This window comes from Canis lupus, chromosome 17 (assembly GCF_003254725.2).
Source record: "Canis lupus dingo isolate Sandy chromosome 17, ASM325472v2, whole genome shotgun sequence".
NCBI classification, from domain to species: Eukaryota; Metazoa; Chordata; class Mammalia; order Carnivora; family Canidae; genus Canis; species Canis lupus.
Genome location: NC_064259.1, coordinates 3,686,042 through 3,704,168, shown reverse-complemented (window position 1 = coordinate 3,704,168; position 18,127 = coordinate 3,686,042). Strand labels below are relative to the sequence as shown.

The 18,127-nt window shown below is 49.6% G+C and overlaps 2 long non-coding RNA genes across 2 annotated transcripts; one reads left to right on the top strand and one right to left on the bottom strand.

Annotated features, from left to right (window-relative positions):
- The first annotated feature begins 1,082 nt into the window (after positions 1–1,082).
- On the top strand, positions 1,083–17,581 carry LOC112665113 (uncharacterized). The gene is made up of 5 exons (XR_003140228.3): positions 1,083–2,119; positions 10,271–10,554; positions 11,500–11,748; positions 12,909–13,125; positions 16,029–17,581. It is a non-coding gene; the product is annotated as an uncharacterized LOC112665113 (long non-coding RNA).
- LOC125752837 (uncharacterized) lies at positions 3,734–4,826 on the bottom strand. The gene is made up of 2 exons (XR_007403276.1): positions 4,341–4,826; positions 3,734–4,132 (listed from the first exon to the last, which is right to left on the bottom strand). It is a non-coding gene; the product is annotated as an uncharacterized LOC125752837 (long non-coding RNA).
- Positions 17,582–18,127: the final 546 nt, after the last annotated feature.

Here is an 18,127-nt window from a genome sequence, read left to right as displayed (position 1 = left end):
GCCTTTCCCAGGAAGCAAATCTCTTTGCAGGTGAGACACACCAGCACCTTCAGAAGCAGCCAGAGGATTCATCGAATGCTTCCGTGTCGTGGCTGACCTCTCGTGAAATGATCTGCACCAGTCAGGATAAAGCGGCCCCTGGAAGGGCTCTCCGGGCACCTGTTGGCGCTTTATGAATCTTAGGCTGCAAGACGGAGTGTCACGAAAGCCGCAACCCCTGCAGCACACACCTGTCCTCACCGTCCTCCTCTGTAAACCCTGTTTCCATCTGATTCTCAATTAATTTACAGGTTGTGCTCATTGTCTTCAAGTGGCGGATTTACGGAGCATCGTGGTACACTAACCCGTCCTCAAAGCACCGTTCAGACACCTACTCTCAGAATTTGCCCGCAGTGGTGTTCTTGCCTGTGAAACCAAGCTCCAATGTGTTGCATTACACGAGGGGGTTCCAGAATCCGGGCTATGAGGCACACTCGCTGCTCTGGAATAAGGTAACGGGTGCATTCCTCACCTGGACCTGAGTTTTAATGTTTTTCACATTATTAATCACTAAAATGCTTGACGCCCCATCTGATGAATTAGTACAACAGGACAAGGTCTCAGACAAACGCCATCCTTCAAGGACTTCCTATTGTGTCTTATTTGTTTTATTTTACTGAGCTTCTGAGCAAGGTGTGGAGAACTGACAACGTTCTGGTTGTGCTGCTCTGTGCGTGGACAGCCTTGCCTCTCACAGTGGTTGTTATCTGGCAGGGGGTGCATGTCACAATCACCTGGGTCTATATGTGACTGGGGGACATGGAAGCCCTGTCACATTCGGGATCTCTGGCACCAGGCAGGGCATCGATGGCCTCGGAGGCTCCCAGAGTTAGCAGTGACCGCTCTCCAGGTGGCCGAGTCACACCTCAGTGCCACCTCTTCCCATCAGCCCCGCGGGTGCCCATCCACCAGCCCACGGCCCTCTAAGCCTCAATTCCCTACAACTTCCCTGGGTCTCCCAACAGGCAGGGGGAGAACTCTGTGATGATTTCATAGTCACTGAGCCTTCTAAGAATGTTTCTCATTTCCTTCCTAGGAAATCCCCAACATGTCTCCAAACCAGCTCCATTTCCAGGGGGTGCAAACAGTCGGCGGTGTGTTAACGCTCAGCTATGACATTGGGAGACCTCAGGTTTAGGTTATTTAGACATGTGGGATGAGCAAGGAGTCCCCGCCCATCCGATGCTGGCATCCAGGGCCAGAACCTTCAGAAGCGAGCCCACCCCAGCACCAGGGCAGTGTGGCAGTGTGGGGTCTCCTGGACGTTGGCTGCCCTCTCATGACCGGGATGGCAGTGCTCAGACAGGGCCAGGGTGGCCACACGCCGGGCCCCTGGGGGCTGGAATGCAGTGACCTGGAGGTGGCTCTGCGCTGACACTGACCTCCAGACCTGGGTCACGGTCTGTCCCCAAAGCCACCGCTAACGGGACCACATGTATCAGTCAGGGACGGGGAGCATCAGGGTGAATTCCTGGTGGATGGGAGAAAATCGGACATGAGACAGAGAAGGGCTCAAGCCCTGGGGCCTGGTGCTTGTCGACCGACACTTATTCTGGAGCCATAGCAAGACACTGAGATGTCTTCAACTGGGGAGTGACTTCCTAGGGATGTCCAGTTAGGAAGCTGCCCTGGAGACTGCGTGCGGAGACCAGGGGCCTGCTGCAGAACTGACGAGGAAAGCAGGGAGGAGGGTATGGACAGGGACTGTTTCCCACGGAAGGCACTGCAGCACCCGGCACGAGCCCTTTCTGCCCCCTTTATAAGTTGGCCTGCATTTTTGTCACCCTTGGCGTCAACCCCAGCATCTGAAAAGAGGCAGCTCTTCACCCCCGAGTAAACACGGCTGTGGGAAGTCAAGGTCCTGATCGATCCCAAGCTCCCACCCCATCTACACCTCCAGCACAGTGCAGATTCCTCTCCCCTGCCCCGCTGGAGAGGGCTCGCTCCCTCGTGTGCTGCCGCAGCCCCACGCCAGACCCCTTCCAGGGAACTCCATCACCAACGCAGCGCTATCCCTCGGTGGGGAACCTCGCAGAGAGGGAAAGGCAGAAAGAGCACGAGCAGGCCCAGAGGCACCCAGGTAGGCCCCCAAGCCCTGCTTCCCAGGTAGGTGCTTGCCCAGTACCCTGGTCCCCACGGGCAAGTCAATTCTTCACTCTTTCCCGGTGCTCTTCATACATCATCTGACTATGACAGAGCTGCTTCTTCTTGGAAAAAAAAAAAAAAAATTGCATGAATCAAAAGACAGAACCTGAAACCAAATATTTGCTGACAGCTAGAACTCCTTAGTGTGGACTTGAAGCCCATCTGGATTTTGCCTCAAACCACCCTTTCCTCCTCATGTCCTGATCCTCCCTACTCCTGCAATATCAGGTTTCTGGTCCCACAGGGAGGCATTGGGCCTATGAAGGCCGTTTCTGTTTCTGTAAACTAGGAAGATGAGTTACTATTCTTGTGTGCTTCTTCCTCTAGACTGGTAGCACTTGGAGAAAAAAAAATCTTGTCTTTTATAAAATATAACATATTACCCGAAATATAATAGGCGAGCAGTGACTATTAGTGAATTGAATATATTTGTTTTTAAATCATCTTTGGAGGAATTATTCTTTTCAAAATGCACATGAATCACATACACGCCAAACCAAATCTTGTTATTAATTTCTGATAAAGTATCAGAAACTGTTTCTCTGCTCCTATCTGGAACCAACAATAATTGTTATTTTTCCTTCTCACTGATTTTTTTTTTCTAGAAAACGTGATGCTTGTATCATCACACATTGAACACTCTATCCAAGTACTTATTAATTTTAAAGGGAAGTCATTGTTTTGTAAATGAGGTTTGGGATCCCAATAGAGCAGTGACTCATTTTGTGTTTGGGTTATCAGTTTACCCCACAGATCTGTATTTCTTTATTTTTTTTTAATTTATTTTTTATTGGTGTTCAATTTGCTAACATATAGCAGATGTGTATTTCGTTTGTAAATCACATGATGCTGGAGCAGCCGTATGAGGTGGTGAGATGAACTCCGTCCCCTCAGCTTGGGCCCCTCCTGGTGATGCTCCATCTCTCCTTGGGCTGTTTCCGGATGACTCCCCTGCTATACATCTGCATCTGCATTAATCATGTTAGGAAAAGTTTCTGGGGTGCTCTCAGTGCTATCATCTCAAAATACATCGTCAACCATGTGTTCTGAGCACCTACTGTGCTAGGCTCAGGAGCATAGATCAGAATGTTGCAGGAAATGACAGGAAATAGAATTTCTGTTTTCAAACAAGGTAGTGAGCATTAGAAGGAAAAAATAAAAACTGTAACTGTGCAATGATCCACATATCATTGACAGTTGGGGAGTGTCTAATATGTCCCAGAATCAGTGAGGACCAATTCCACAGGCACTAATTCTATCAGCCATTAAAGCATCTATAAGATCTGTAACACTGTCACCATTTACAGCTCACAAAAACCCAAACTCATGAGAGAAAAAAAAAAAAATGATTTCCCTAAGTCTCTGCAATGGTGCAGTTCGGACTTGCACATTGCTGGGCCTGACGTGCAAGCCCGTGGCTGTCCTAGCTCTACCTGCTGGAGATCCTCAGGGACACGCCCATAAACAGAGCTGTAGTTCCAGAATGAAACAGGCCAGAAGATTAATTGTTAATTCAGCTTCTATTTACAAAGGGAAGAGATGGGAAAGCTTCTTTTTTTTTTTTTTTTTTTTTGAAAGCTTCCATTTTTTAAACTCAAGAGATCCTCCAGGGCACAGGGATGTTGGAGAAGGAGCAAGGATCCTTGCCTTGTCTTCAGAGGCCAGCGGCCACCCAGGAAGGCTCTGTTGCCCTGTTTCTTTCACCTGGACCCTCTCCTCTGCCCTCCCCTCAGGCCACAGGAGTCCCAGAGCCCCTGGAGGGGACCCGTCACCCTTCTCTGACAGCACAGCACCACCTACAACTGTGCCGTGTTCTGCGAACCCTGTAACAGGCACCACACTGGCAGGCTGAGGGCTGGGCCAGGAATCAGGGTCCGGAGGCTCAAGGACATGGAAAGGCTTGGCCAAGGTCCATAAGGCTGGGCGTGGTCCTCAGGTGGTTCCTTGCCTACAGAAAGCAATAGTTGGGGTCAGATCTGAGGTTCTCTAAGGGCTTCTTCTATCTAGTTCCAAAGTCTTGACGACCCATCTGCCTGGCCATCCCCATCTCCTCACCCTCCCCAGAGGGTTTTTCCCCGGTGGCCCCTCGTGGCTGGTCAGCAGGGCCCAGCCTGGGGCTGAGGCTGAGGCAGGGGATCGGTGGGGGCGGCACCCACCTTGTCTGCCCGGGCACCCCTCTGCTCTGGGGAAGGGAGCCTCGTCTCCCAGCTGCCCAGGCCTGCATCTTGAGTGACAGCTTCTTCAGGCCTGGGGTAATGTCATCATTCCTTGGCCTTAATTCAGCCCTGGTTAAGTGTTTCTCTTAGAGGAACACATCCAACGACAGGTGTAACAAACGGAAACTTCCAGTCTTTTGAGGCCCATGACAGCTGATGGCTCAAAGCCTCCTGCAGCCATGGTGGGGCTGGGGGGCTCCTTCTCTCCTCCGTGAAGCCGTAAGACAGCTCAGGTGAAGGCAGCACAGTCCCGGCCCGGTGACGATCGCCAAGCATCCTTCCCCGACACCATCCAGGCCCTTCCTCTCCTGCTGTCCGCCCCTGCGAGGCTTTGCTCCCCCACTTCCCTCCCGCGCACCTGCTCCTGGTTCGGACCCGCAGCCCTCTGCAGCCATCAGGCATGGCGAGCCCGTGGGCAGTGTGAGGTCCAGCTCAGGCTCGCCACCTCTGCGCCTTCCTCCTTTCCTGAGCTCCCCCCACCCCCTGCTCTGGGGACCTGGTCCTGCTGTTGCCCCTTCTGTCTCCAGGGTGACAGAATGGCAGGGCCGACGGGCTGGACCACACTCTTTGTCCAACTGCAGGAGGCACCTCCAGCCCCAGGGACCTCATTTTACCAAAATTGGCTCAAACGACCAAAGTTGGCTCAAACGTACACCTGTCCAGTGGGTTTGTAGAAAGGAAGACAGTGGTTACAGCTCTCCTGGGTGGTGGGGTGACAAGTCAGCCTCGTAGGCCTCATTCGTCCGCCCCTCTCTGGCCTCTCCTATCTCTGTAGAAAGGTAGCAAGACACTAAGGATTTGCCATTTCAGAAAAAAAAAAAAAAGAAAGAAAGAAAAAAAATTACCGTGAGCAGTGGGGGACTGGCTGGCCTAGGGGAAAAAGTACAGCTGAATTAGGGGGAATGCTGCCTGAAAACAAAGCCAACCAATATACAAGCAGGAGCGCTTACCTGCAAGAGGAAGGGCGTTGTCTCCTACCACCTGTGTCTCCTCGACTCAGGCCTGCTTCCGGAGCCAGAGAAGCGGACACCGGGCCAAGCATCTTTCTGAAGCAGGCAGAGCCGTGTCACCCACCTGAGAAGGGGATGGAGTGGCCTTCTACCGTATGATTTCACCGTGGTTGGGGCCTCGCCGTCCCCACGGGGAAGCCCACAGCGGGGGAGAGACATGTGGTAGGCCCGGCTTGGTCAGGGAGGCAGACACCCCATCCCCTTAGAACCCGTTTGGACACCTGCTCACTCACCGTGGTCACAGCAGCCGCCAGGGGTGCGGGAAGGAAGAGTCTCGACACCCCAGACGCGGGAGGGTTGAAGGAGGCTAAATAAAATAAATGCCTGGAACATGCTCGGTGACATGGAACTCACGTTTAAGATGTTCAATATTTGGGGCGCACGAGTGGCTCAGCTGGCCACGTGCCTGACTCTTGATTTTGCCTCAGAGTCATGATCTCAGCGTCCCGGGATCGAGCCCCAACTCGGGCAGGAGTGGGGCTCAGCGGGGAGTCTGATGGAGGCTCTCCTCCTCCACCCCTCGCCCTGTGCGCTTGCTCGTTCTCTCTCAAATAAATAAATATTCAAAAATAAACGAAGCGTTCAATATTCTGTTGTGAAACATAAGGGTCTCAGGTATGGGAAATACCGGGAGGTTTTTCTTCTTGTAACACTTGCCCGAGTAAAACTTGCGCTTCACCGTGTATAAAAGCACCATCCTCCGTGCCCCGTTTTCTCCTCGTGTATCGTGTTGGGAGATAGCTCTGTGAACCCCAGTCTGGGTGCTGGTGAGGTCTTCCACCCGCAGAAGGGATCGGGGTACCCGATCATAGCACCGAGATGATAGAGAAGCCGAGTGGCAGGAAAGCTTTGAGGAAAGGGGGAAATGCAGGGACGGGAGAGCAGCCTGCATGTCATCACAAAGCCTCGCCCCCCACGGGGACCCCAAGAACAGGCTGCTGGGGGGCCCTTGCGAATTGGCATCACAAACGAAACTGCACATTATCTGTTCGGATTTTAAGTGCCGAAGGCCTCGCAGAATGTCATTTTTTATTTGTCCTTACAAATAGGGGAAGGTTTTTAGGGTCTGCTTAAGAGGCACAAATAGCAGGAGGGATGGAGGAGAAAATCCGCTGCAAATGGACGGGCCTGTTAATGAGGGGGAAGAGACGCCCCACCAGCCCGTCTCCAAGGCAACGGCGAGGCCAGGCCCCTCTCTCTGTTCCCCGTGCCCGGGTCCCTCCTGCGCGGAGGGGGATGAAGGAGCGAGGGTGGTGTCGCTCTGTGCCTGTGCACGGTGGCCGCACCGTGCAGGAGGGACCCTGCCCCGCAGCCCGGATGGCCCCCCGCCCCGACGGCTGTGCAGAGCCGCAAGCTCCCCAAAGCCACGATGCTGAATGGCTTTGGCCTTTAGGGTACAGAGGGCATCTCCTCTCACAGCTGATGCACCCCCACTGACAAACCCAAACATTTGCAGATGACATTGCAAACCGCTGCTTCCAGCCTCCCCTGGGCAGCAGGGCTGCGGGAGCTCGGGGTCTCATCCTAGGCCCCTGCGGGGGGCTCCGAGGAGGCAGCCCGTGACACTAGGGAGCCCACGCCCGTGAGAAGCTGGCTTCCGGGGAGAAGACAACATTCCTGGAAACAATCAGAGGGAGAACCGACTGCCACATGAGGGGCATGGGGTCTGAGCAGCCCATTCTGTGGAGCAAGTGCCCGGTTCTCGCGGTCAGGACTCCAGATACTTCCAGAAAACACTGGGCCTACACGTAGGATGGCAAATTAAGTGACCAAGAAAAAAAAGGCCAAGGACATAAAACAGAGCAGTGCTTTAGGTACAGAAAGGATCAGGCAAGTGAGCAACACCACGGAAGTATAATGGGCTGGACAAATGTATCGTCTCTTTTGTGCCTTTTGAGAATTGTGATTTTTTTTTTTTAAGTTTAAGACTGATCATCAAAAGCCTGATTGCAGAAGTAATGTGATGTGACTAATGATTCTGCATAATGAATGACCTTGGTATCAATCAGCAGGAAGCCAGCTTTGGAGAAAAATCTTGGAGGCCTCATACACGTGGGGCCCCGACTTCTCATTGCAGCCCCTCCACCCCCTTCTGCAGGAGCCCCTCCAGGAAGCCAGGAGGCTCAGAGGAGACTCGCAGAAGTGGACAGAGAGCCCATGATCCGTGCAAAGCTCGGCTGGCTCATTAAAAGGTCATGTAACCCGCCACGATTTTGCAAAATCTCAACCCAAATACCTCCTATGTCTTTCTTGTTGACCGTCTCTTAACGCAGAGATTTTTTTTTTCCCCGAAAGTTACAACCTGTCAAAACGCAAGTAGAGGTTTAACCATACAAAACAGAAAACCACCTTCATTATGCGGAAAGATAATCAGGGGCTTGACATTCAAAGAATTCTCAAGGTTTTTTTATATGTATTTTATTATTATTATTATTATTATTATTATTATTATTATTGGAGTTCGATTTGCCGGCATATAGTGTAGCACCCAGTGCTCAGCCCGTCAGGTGCCTCCCTCGGTGCAGACAAAGATAAGAGTCACAGGTGTGGGGGGAAACTGCCTCTGTCCAGGTGACTCCGGGACAACTGCAGACAAGTCGGAAGCGAATTGCTCCCCAGGGCTGCGTGGCCGCTTTCACTGCACAGCGCCCAGCAGCGGGAGGAGAGAGCACTGGCGGGCGAAGGGAGCACTCAGGCCTCGAGCATTTCCAAACTCTTATTCCTAACCTGTACGTCCCTCCAGAAGTCAGACATCACCGCAGGCTCTCTGTCCTAAGCCACCAGACGCGCGACCTTTCTCTACCTGTGCTGCCTCGCCTCCCCCCTGGTGAAGGCCCCCCAATATGCTCTGAAGTGTCCTGCAGCGGGATGAGCTCGCGTGTGGTTGCTGTTTCCATCCTCAGAACAATGCCCGGCCAATTGTTCGCACGCGCGTGTGTGTGTGTGTGTGTGTTCAGTTTCCCAGAAAAGCAAATGACCTTTGATTAAAAAATATAATAAAATAAATGTTATCAGCTCATGGAGGGGGTGGGTGCAAACATGACAAATGAAGGCCCCGGGGGTTTTCTTTTTTTTTTTCTTTTTTTTTTTTAACAGTCGTATTTAGAGATCTCCTGTTGCTATTCGGTAGCTGGACTCTTCTAACAAAAAGCAGATGAGAACAGGAGGGGATTTCTCTTTGATCGTGAGCCCCCAGCAGAAAACGGACTTCTTTCTTAAACACCCCCAGTGTAAGGCGTGTGTGCGGCCTCCCTGGGCGATGTTGGCCGGGGCGGGACTCAGCGCCGGATACCACACCGGAGAAGGTGTCTCCCATCCCTCGAGGAGGGAGACGGGCTCCTAGACTGGCTGCTCTGATGTGAATGTCGTCAGACTCCCTTCCTTGCTAAGTGACCTGTTTGAATGCAGTGGCTGTCTGTCCGCGCCGTTCTTTCCTGCCAGCATCTATGGTGTCGGAGCTCATGGCAGTTGGCAGATTGAACACGGGCGGGGGGTGGGGGACAGGGGATGGAGGGCCCGGAGATGGTCGGGGCACTGACCAGCCTGGCCCCGGAGGTGGCCTGTCAGGCCCAGGGCTCCCTGTCTGCCTCTGCAAATTAGTCAAAGCCTGCGAACATTCAGAAATCGTGGCCTCCAACTGTTTTATTATTTCAATTTAGCCCCCGTATGCACAGTAAACTCATTCTTCGAGTTTTCCAAGGCAGTGATAATTTTATGATATTCTTTTCCATAAATGTAACATTTAATGTAATTTAATTTTTCACCTCATTTGTGCCTTTATTTCCAAGCGCTTATTATGTTTCCCGTTACAAAATACTCAGTGCCATAAATTTGAAAAATAAAGAAAAGCAGGAAGAAGAAAATTTTAAACCACTCAAGTTCCACACTCCAGAAACAATAACTATTGACGTTTTTGTGTACTGCCACTCAGTTTTATGCGCGGATTTATTGATATTTAATACAGACACCATCATGATATGATTTTGCCTCCTGTTCTTTTATTGTAATATAAATTCTTTCATATTATTATTCTAAGCTCATTAAAAACATTATTTTAAAGACTGTTATAATCATGTCCTATAATTTTCTTAGTTATTCCCCTATTGTTGGACAGTGAGACTGTTTCTAATTTTTCGCTGTCAAACACAATGTTATCATAAATACTGGTTCACAAAGCATGTTCAATACTTTGGATTATTTCTTTGGGTCGATTCCCAGCAGTACGATTATTAGGTCAAAGTGTTTGACATTTTCCATAGATTTTGGTACAGATAGCCAAATTGCCTTTCACCAAGATTGCATGATACAATTTGTATGCATTAGTAGAATTTCTGCATTTATATTTTGGAATCTACCTCTTGTGTCAAATTTGTATCCTGATAACAGTTTTGGAAAACATCATCACTATATCTATTTCATTGATTGAACCTGCCTACCTTATGGTTTTTCTAAAGAAAAAAAAAAAAAAAACATTAGTTAAGGCAGAAACGCTCTTATTAGGAGACTATGTTCTTGGGTTTTATTGGTTTTGTTGAAGCATAACTGAGCATCTGACCTAATTATCTCTAGTGGATCTTATCAAAGCAAACATTTCACTTCTTGAAAATTATCTATTTATCAGGACCCCTGGGAGGCTCAGCGGTTGAGCTTCTACCTTCGGCTCAGGGGGTGACCCCAGGGTCCTGGGATTGAGTCCTTCATCGGGCTCCCCACAAGGAGCCTGCTTCTCCCTCTGCCTGTCTCTGCCTCTCTCTGTGTCTCTCATAAATAAATAAATAAATAAATAAATAAATAAATAAATAAAATCTTTCTAAAATTATGTATTTATTGATTCACTGATTCATCTATTCACTTGTCCAGCAAACACTCATGGTGTCGGGGTGCTAAGACCCCACACCAGGTGCCGTGAAGAACAAGGTATGGCCCCACTCTTCAGTCCACTGGGGCTGTTGACACGATGGCGACAGCAGTCCCCGTGGCTCCATGCTGGCCGCTCCGTAGATGTTTGTGAATTAAGTAATTATCGCACACCGACGCTCAGCATGTGACAACGGTAACGTCCTGACGCAAGGCCCTGCTTCACTACGGTTCACAGAGATGTCGCATCGCAGGCAGGCTGGCGGGGGGAGCTACGGACGTTTAAGGTTGGTTTTCTGTTTTTCTGTTTGTTTTGTTTTGGTTTGGTTTTTTTTTTTTTTTGAGTTACGGGATAAAAGAACAATGGTGCCCTTCCTCGCTCAGATGTCCATTCCCCAAAGCTCAGAGATGCTAGAAACCTGTGAAAGTTCTATATCGCCCCACGGGGTTACCCCACCATCCTGCTCAGAGCGGTCACACATCCTACCTACCTTACAGATAAGGTAGACGCGTGTGCTTTGGACAGAGACTTTCCTTCTGCCCTAAAACCACCTATGAGTGACAATTTAGTAGAAATGACAGGAAATAGTGCTCCACAGGGAGCTATAAATTCCAGCTTTTCTTAGTTTCCTTCCTGAGAAGGTGCGTGGAACCACCTGTCGCCGGTAATGTTCATGTCCTATTCCCAGCATGGCTTCAAGGGCAAACTTCTTCGGGTGGAGAAGAAATTCTCCTTGGAATCTGTGATGAGACTAGTGAGGTACTAACTGTTGTGGGTTGAAATGTGACCCCCCCAAAAAAAAAAAAACATACACTGAAATCCCACCAGTGTGGCCTTATTTAGAAATAGGATCTAGGAAGGTGTAATCGAGCCAAGTCATTAGTCTTATCCTATACGACTGATGTCCTTATAAGAAGAGAAGAGACACCGACAGGGAGAAGGTGGCCCTGTGACCGAGGAGGCAGAGATGGGGGTGATGAATCTGTGAGTCGAGGCATGTTGAGGGTTGCTGGTCATCAGGAGAAGCTAACAGGAGACTACACAACAGGTTCTCCTCTAGAGCTGCTGGAGGGAGCACACCCCACAACTCCTTGATTTCAGACATCTGGTCTCCAGGACTATGAGAGAATAAACTTCGGTTGTTTCGTGTCCCCAAGTTTGTGAGACTTTCTTCTGGTGGTTCTGGGACCCTATGATACTCACCAAACCGATTTCCTCTTCTTGGGCACAGGGAAAGGAGGAGACTATTTCCCAGCCCCTCCGATAGCAGAGGCGGGATGTTGGCCAGAAGGATACGCCCCGTCCATGCCTGTCAACGCTATGCAGCACTGCCTTCCTGGTGCTCGCTCTCTCTGAAGGCAGCAGAGCCACGAACGGAAGAAGACACCATCCTTGATGCAACTGCTTCAAAAGCTCAGCCAAGAAAGGCATCTGACGTGCACGGAGCCGTGACGTGAGCCAGCAAGAAACTTCTGCTGAGGTCTGGTGATGGCCACGATGCCTCCTTTCATTTCTTTATCTTTCCCTGCAGCATTGTTTAGCTGCCGGAGCTTACCATATATCGCAATGCAGTGCTGCCATCATTTAAAATGGGACGTACGTGCCCTTGCTTAACTATTCAAGTAGCAGAAAGTGGGTACCAGAGACCAAAAGACGAGGATAAGCTGTGCGATGGCAGGTTCCCTGGTGAACACTCACCTGCAGCGTGGGAGGCAGGTGTGCGTGCCTCAGCCTGCAGCTCCAGGACAGGCGGTGGGAAAGACGGGAACATTTGTGTGAGCTGCCTGTTGCTGGCGTGTTCACGGCACATGGCATGAGGGAGGCGGGCTCAGGACAGCATTAGTCCAGAGGGGTGGACACGTGATGTATCAGACAGTAGACTGTTAACGGTGGATCTAGGTGCCCAGTATGTGGGCTTTCATTGTAAAAGTCTTCCAACTTGTCCACGTGTTGGTAACATTTCAAACCAAATTTATCATTAAAGAGAAAGAGGGAAAACTTAGTCATGTTGCAGAAGAAATGAAAAGAGTGAGGGAGAATCCAGAAATTCAAAGATTGCGGTTTGGGAAGCTAACGGGCTCCACGAGCTAACATATGAGGGCTGGAACCTAAAAGCTCTGAGTAACACAATCTCAGGAAAACTTCTAAATTGAATACTTGGTGGAAGGTCAGATTAATAATGTATCTTAATCTATGATTATAAGGAACCTTGGAGTGGAGATAGGGACTCGGAAGAGAAAGAAGGATAAAGGAAAGAGGGACACCGGGGTGGCTCAGTGGTTGAGCATCTGCCTTCAGCTCAGGGTGTGACCTCGGGGACCTGGGATCGAGTCCTGCGTCGGGCTCCCAGCAGGGAGACTGCTCCTCCCTCTGCCTGTGTCTCTCATGAATAAATAAATAAAACATTTTTAAAAAGGATAAAGGAAAGAAATGTAGCAGATTTGGGGTACATACCTTGGGAGAATGTGGGCATAGTGATAGACCATTTAACTGATGGGTAGCAAATCAGAAAAGCCAACTGAATCTTTGGGGTCATTTATTGTGAAAAAAATCCATAAGCCCATTTTTTAAAAAAATGTCTTTTACTGTGCAAGACTTGAGAACAAGCCCTTGGACCTCTGATCTTTCTCCTGTCAATAGGCTGGACTTGGAGCCTGTAGAGACCTCGAGGTCAGTCTGGGTGTGGCCAGCAGAGTGGCGACGAGGAAGGGGTTCCTGGGAGGCGAACACCTCGGCCCCAGGCTGGGTGGCCTGTCAGTGGAGTCTCAGCATGTCCTGATGCACCGGTGGCTGGTGTCCCTCACCCCAGCCTCTCCGGTTATCACGTCTCTCTCCCGCCTGGGGTGTGCAGAACGAGGTACACAGGTTGGAGTTTTAGTTTCTGTTGCCAAAGCAAAAGGACTGTATATGGGCCTGATGGAAGGGGAGCATGCAAAGTCGGGTCTCTCCCCTGGGGAGGGCTCAGCGTGTTCTGCAGTAGGGGCAGAGGAAAGGCTGTGATGGAGGCCAGGTCGCTGCTGTCCCCTCCACGTCCTCTCCAGGACGCCGAGGGCCCAGGGCATCATGCTCCTACTTCTTACTCTAGTGCTGGGGTGGGAGACCCAGGCCTGGAGCTCAGGTACACCTGCCTGCCGGCTCACCGCTTGCTCTGCCGGTCTGTGGCCCCTGTCCCCAGGGGGGACGGGGTCCCCACAATGCCCTCGGGGGCTCCGCGTGCACCCCGTCTCCTCACCCTCAATGTGTGAGGCTTGCCACATGACTTAACAGAACATGCATGCCGTTGGACGTCCTTCAGGTAAACGCCTCTTGCTGTATGCAGTTTAACCATTTTTAACATTGCTCTTTGGCTAGGAGCCAATCTCCTAAAGAGTAAAATATTAAACATTTTAAAGAATGAGCTATAATCCCTGGAAAACAACATTTCCAATCCTTGAGAGGAAGGGAAGTGTGGGAACAGTAGCCTGGAAGCGGCCAGCCACGTGCTGGAGTTGATGAATTAAATCCACGACCGTCTCAGGTTAAGGCCTGACCTTCTGCTGAATTTCACCAGAAAATAGGGAAAGGAGGCACAGAGAATTTTTTTTTTCCATAAAGAAAAGAGGAAAGTAACCTATGTGAAAATCATAGGTATTTTGTTTTTAACAGTCTGGTCACCTTAGGCCGAACATCCTACGCATCTGCCTGGAGCCTGATTGGGTCACCATCTGTGTATATTATTTTACCCACAATTTGGGCTCAATGTTTTCTCCTTTGGGAGCTACAACCCAGGGTAGGCCTTGGGGGTTGGCTCCCCTCCCGCGTCCGGGGTCTCGCGTGTGACTCTGTTCCCTCAGCCTGGCCTCCCTAACGGAACAGCACAGACAGGTCTGTAAGCAAGACACCTAACCTACTTCTCACAGGTCTGGAGGCTGGAAACCCCAGACCGGGGAGCTGTCGGATTTGGCTCCTGAGGAGAGCTCCCCTCCTGCTTGCAGCCTCCTCGCTGTGTCCTCATGTGGGAGAGACAGACAGTCAGACAGAGACAGACCTGGTATTTCTCTTTAGATGGATGTTCGTCCCATCACGGGGACCCCACCTCCAAGCCCCCACCTGCTGTGGGTTAGAGTTTCAACATATGAGTTTGTGTGCGGTGGGGGATGCAATCATTCAGGCAAGACAGCATGTGACCCCAGCCCTCGCCCGAGTCACCGTTCCACACGCCGGCTTCCTACAAGCAGCGGGTAGCACCGAGCAAGGCCACACCGAGCTGTCCGTGCAAAATTCTACGTGCTTCTTACTCCCGTAGAGGGAAGCACCAAGCCTCGTCTGTACCATTAATGATCTTTATCTGCACTTGTATGTCTCTGGAGTTCAGGCTACAGCATAATGTGTGGCTACTTTTGTCCGGCCCAGCCTGGCAATGCCTGCACCCCCATCCGGCCATCCCCAAGTAGGGCTTGCATCCTTGCAGCACGGACTTCTATTACTGGTCTTTAAAAAGCACAACCAAAAACTCACGAGTCATCCTTTACACTGACAGCCCCTCACACACTCTGCCCGTGTTGTTTGATGTCGTAGGTCCCTGTGGCTTGAAACTTGACAGATTGGCTCTACATTCTGTGTAGAATGCAGGCTCTGATGGTTTGGGATTTCCTGCTTATCACATCATGAAGCATCTTTTAGGTACCCGTGCATGATTTTGAGAAAGTAAAAATCAACCACTTGCCCCTCCCCCAAAATTAATTCATTCATTAATTACAAACAAGGAAGGAAAAGCATCCAGAAATTTCTGGATTGAGTTCTGATCCTACATCCGTAGTGCAGGAGGAAGGAGGTGGGCAGACGAGCAGGTGAGAACGTTCATTCATGCTTCCTGTCTGGTGTTGCCCTGAAATGAGCTCTGTGGGGTCAGAGGCCCCACCTGCCACCCTTCCCTGACCTACCCCCAGTCAGAGCCCCTCATGACCCCACAGAAGCACCCACAGCAGACTCTTCAGAGTGAAGTCAACAGGAGTTCCTAGAGGCCAGAGAACAGAACCACTCACAGGAGCATTGGTTGGAATTTTGTTTAAAGAACTAAAATGCAAGGTAACCAAGTGATGGAAATAGCCTGCCAGGCATGTAAGAGCCCTCGTAAAAGGCTATTTATAGAATCGTAATTCCAGAGGGGCTCCCTCCCTCCTACGAGCGAGAAGACCAGCCCGGCAGGCTGGGGTCACTTACCAAGGACACAGCACAGGCCAGTGGAGGAAGGGAGTCCCGACTCTCAGAGTCCCAATCTGGCAGCTGTAAAGAGTTCTTGAGCAGAAGCTGTTCAACAGATAGGTTAAAAGGCTAAAAAGTAGAATTAGATATCTATACGGCCATGGAAAATAGCAAGATGGTCAGATGGGGTAGACCGCAGGTGCTTCTAAAAGCAATCGAATTAAACAAAGACCTACTATCTCTGATGACCATATCTGGAAACGTCATGACCACACTTGTCTCTGGGATCATATCCTTCTCTCCCCCCAGCCCCCAGCTTCCAATCTCTATGTGAGAAGAAATGGGTCAAACACACCTGTTGGAAATGTTCTATCTTGAATGAATGATATATGAACATGGCTTGATGTTTTTAGGGAATATTTCTTGTAGGTTAGGGTATATTCTATTTATAAGGAATACAACGTGATTTCTTTAAATTTGGATGAGTTTTCAATATAATGGATAAATGCCACTCAAACTTATGTAAGAACAAAACTTTTGTCAGGAAAGTTCATCATTCTTTTTTTCTCTCCATAGGACCAAGAGTTCAAGGTCTCTCTAGTCAAGGCAGCTGCTTACCTCTCCAACCTACCTGTCCGTGTCAGACAGGTTTGCCTGGAAAAGGATTTTATGGCCTCAGAGATGTATCTGGAAGTATGCTCTGACAGTTGTGTCTTGTGGATGCTGTAGTGGTCTGTGTCCTTTCTGTCTCAGGGCAGAGGTCTGGTCTGGACCGTGGTTCCAGCTCCTGCCTGGAGTCCTTCATATGTGCCCGCCTTCCAAACCTGGCTCTCCCAGCTTCCTGGGCTTTTCTGTGAGCCATTAGGTACCTATTCACTACAGCTCCTGTCTGGCTACATCTCATGTCACCAGTTTCCCTTGGATGCCATCAAGTACTTTGCCAGATACAAAAATTGGTACCAAGGGAGTTTCTAGACAATAGACTAGAGAAATGACAAAAATTAGGAGTTGGTATTTGGGCCTGTCGTGGTTAGCTAATAAACAGTCTACCGGTGGGGGGCCTGGGTGGCACAGCCGGTCGAGCATCCGACTCTTTGATTCCAGCTCAGGTCATGATCTCAAGGTCGTGAGATGGAGCCCCTCATTGGCATCCACGTTTAGCAGGGCTGCTTGAGATTCTCTCTCTCCATCTTGCTTCTGCTTTTTCTCTCTCTCTAGAATAAATAAATGATTAAAAAAATTTTTTTTAACCCAAATAGTCTGTTGGTATTGCAAGAGGACTGTGACAGCACATTATAGAGCACCTAGAGAAATGATGAATTGTAGTCACCTAGAACGAAATGCGTGTCACGGCCAAGGCTGTGGGAGAAACAGAGGTCACTGTGCAGGTGTATTTGAGAGCACAAGGAGTTCATCAGAGGCTGCCTGGATGCTCATAATAGTGTTGGTTAGTCTCATTCACTAAAAGAGAAAGAAAAGTCCACATGCATAAATATTTTGGTTAAGACATGGGCAGAGTACCAAGGCCTTTAAACCACTAATCTGACAGAATCATTGGCCCAGTGCAGCCGCAGGGACGTGTTGGCTACCACCCAGCACACTTCAGTCCAGCAGGTGCCAGTGGGCCAGACGCTGCATTGATGTTGATGTCGGGTCCTTCACATCAGTGGCAAGACATGAACTGGGAAGCTACGAGACTTGGAGAATTGGAATGAACGCACCCAAGAGGATGCGGACCACTCAGAGTATCTTCAGCCCTTCCCCTCCCCTAGGCCTCCCCTGCCAGCCAAGTTGTGTCCTCCTAATCATTTAGGGGGACCATTCCTGCCTAAGTTGAAAACACTGGAAACACCTCAGCAGAAAGAGGTTCTTTGCAGTGGGATGACACTGTGTCTCACATCCCAGCATCGCCGGCACTGTTTGTCTACAAATCTATAACAAGGGTCAGATCCCAATCAGCTCCAGGGCAGGATGACTATAAACACAAATTCTGGAAGAAAATCGTCAAAACTAACGTAATTGCAAGTCTTGGCTAATTTATTTTGGTGATGATAATTTGCCAGTTTATCCTCTGAGAGGCTTAGACTATAAGCCAGCAAATACTGTCTGCTGGCCAAGACTGACCTATTGCCTGGTTATATAAATAAAGTTTTACTGGAACACAGTATGACTTTTTGTTTTCTTATAGTCTGTCCACTTTCATACTAAAAAGACGGAGTCAGGTAGTTGTGACAGAAATCACATGGCCCGCAGGACCTAAAATATTTCCTGTCCAGCCCTTTACAGAAAGAGCTTTGATTCATCCATGGAGAGAAGAGTGTAATTGTGTTTATCACAAGGGCGCAGTAGTAAGAGTCTAGTCCCAGTATACTATCCAGAGCAACTAGAGGTCGCTCTAATTGGTTAACCAGTTGTTTTATAAGTCTGGGGCATAATTAGAGCCCACCCAAAATAAAGCTGAGAAGTCAGGATTTCCTTAGGAAAATGCAGAAGAAATCAAAGATCTAGGCTGGCAGGATTGCCGACAAGGGTATGTCATATGCAATCTGTCCATCCACCACCAAACCATGTCTTTAGGAAACCCTAAAACCATTTACCCCACTAAGGCTTTGTGGAAGCCATGCATTATGAAATTATCAGCAGCTCTGCAAATTCCCTTAAGGGTTGGCCTTCTT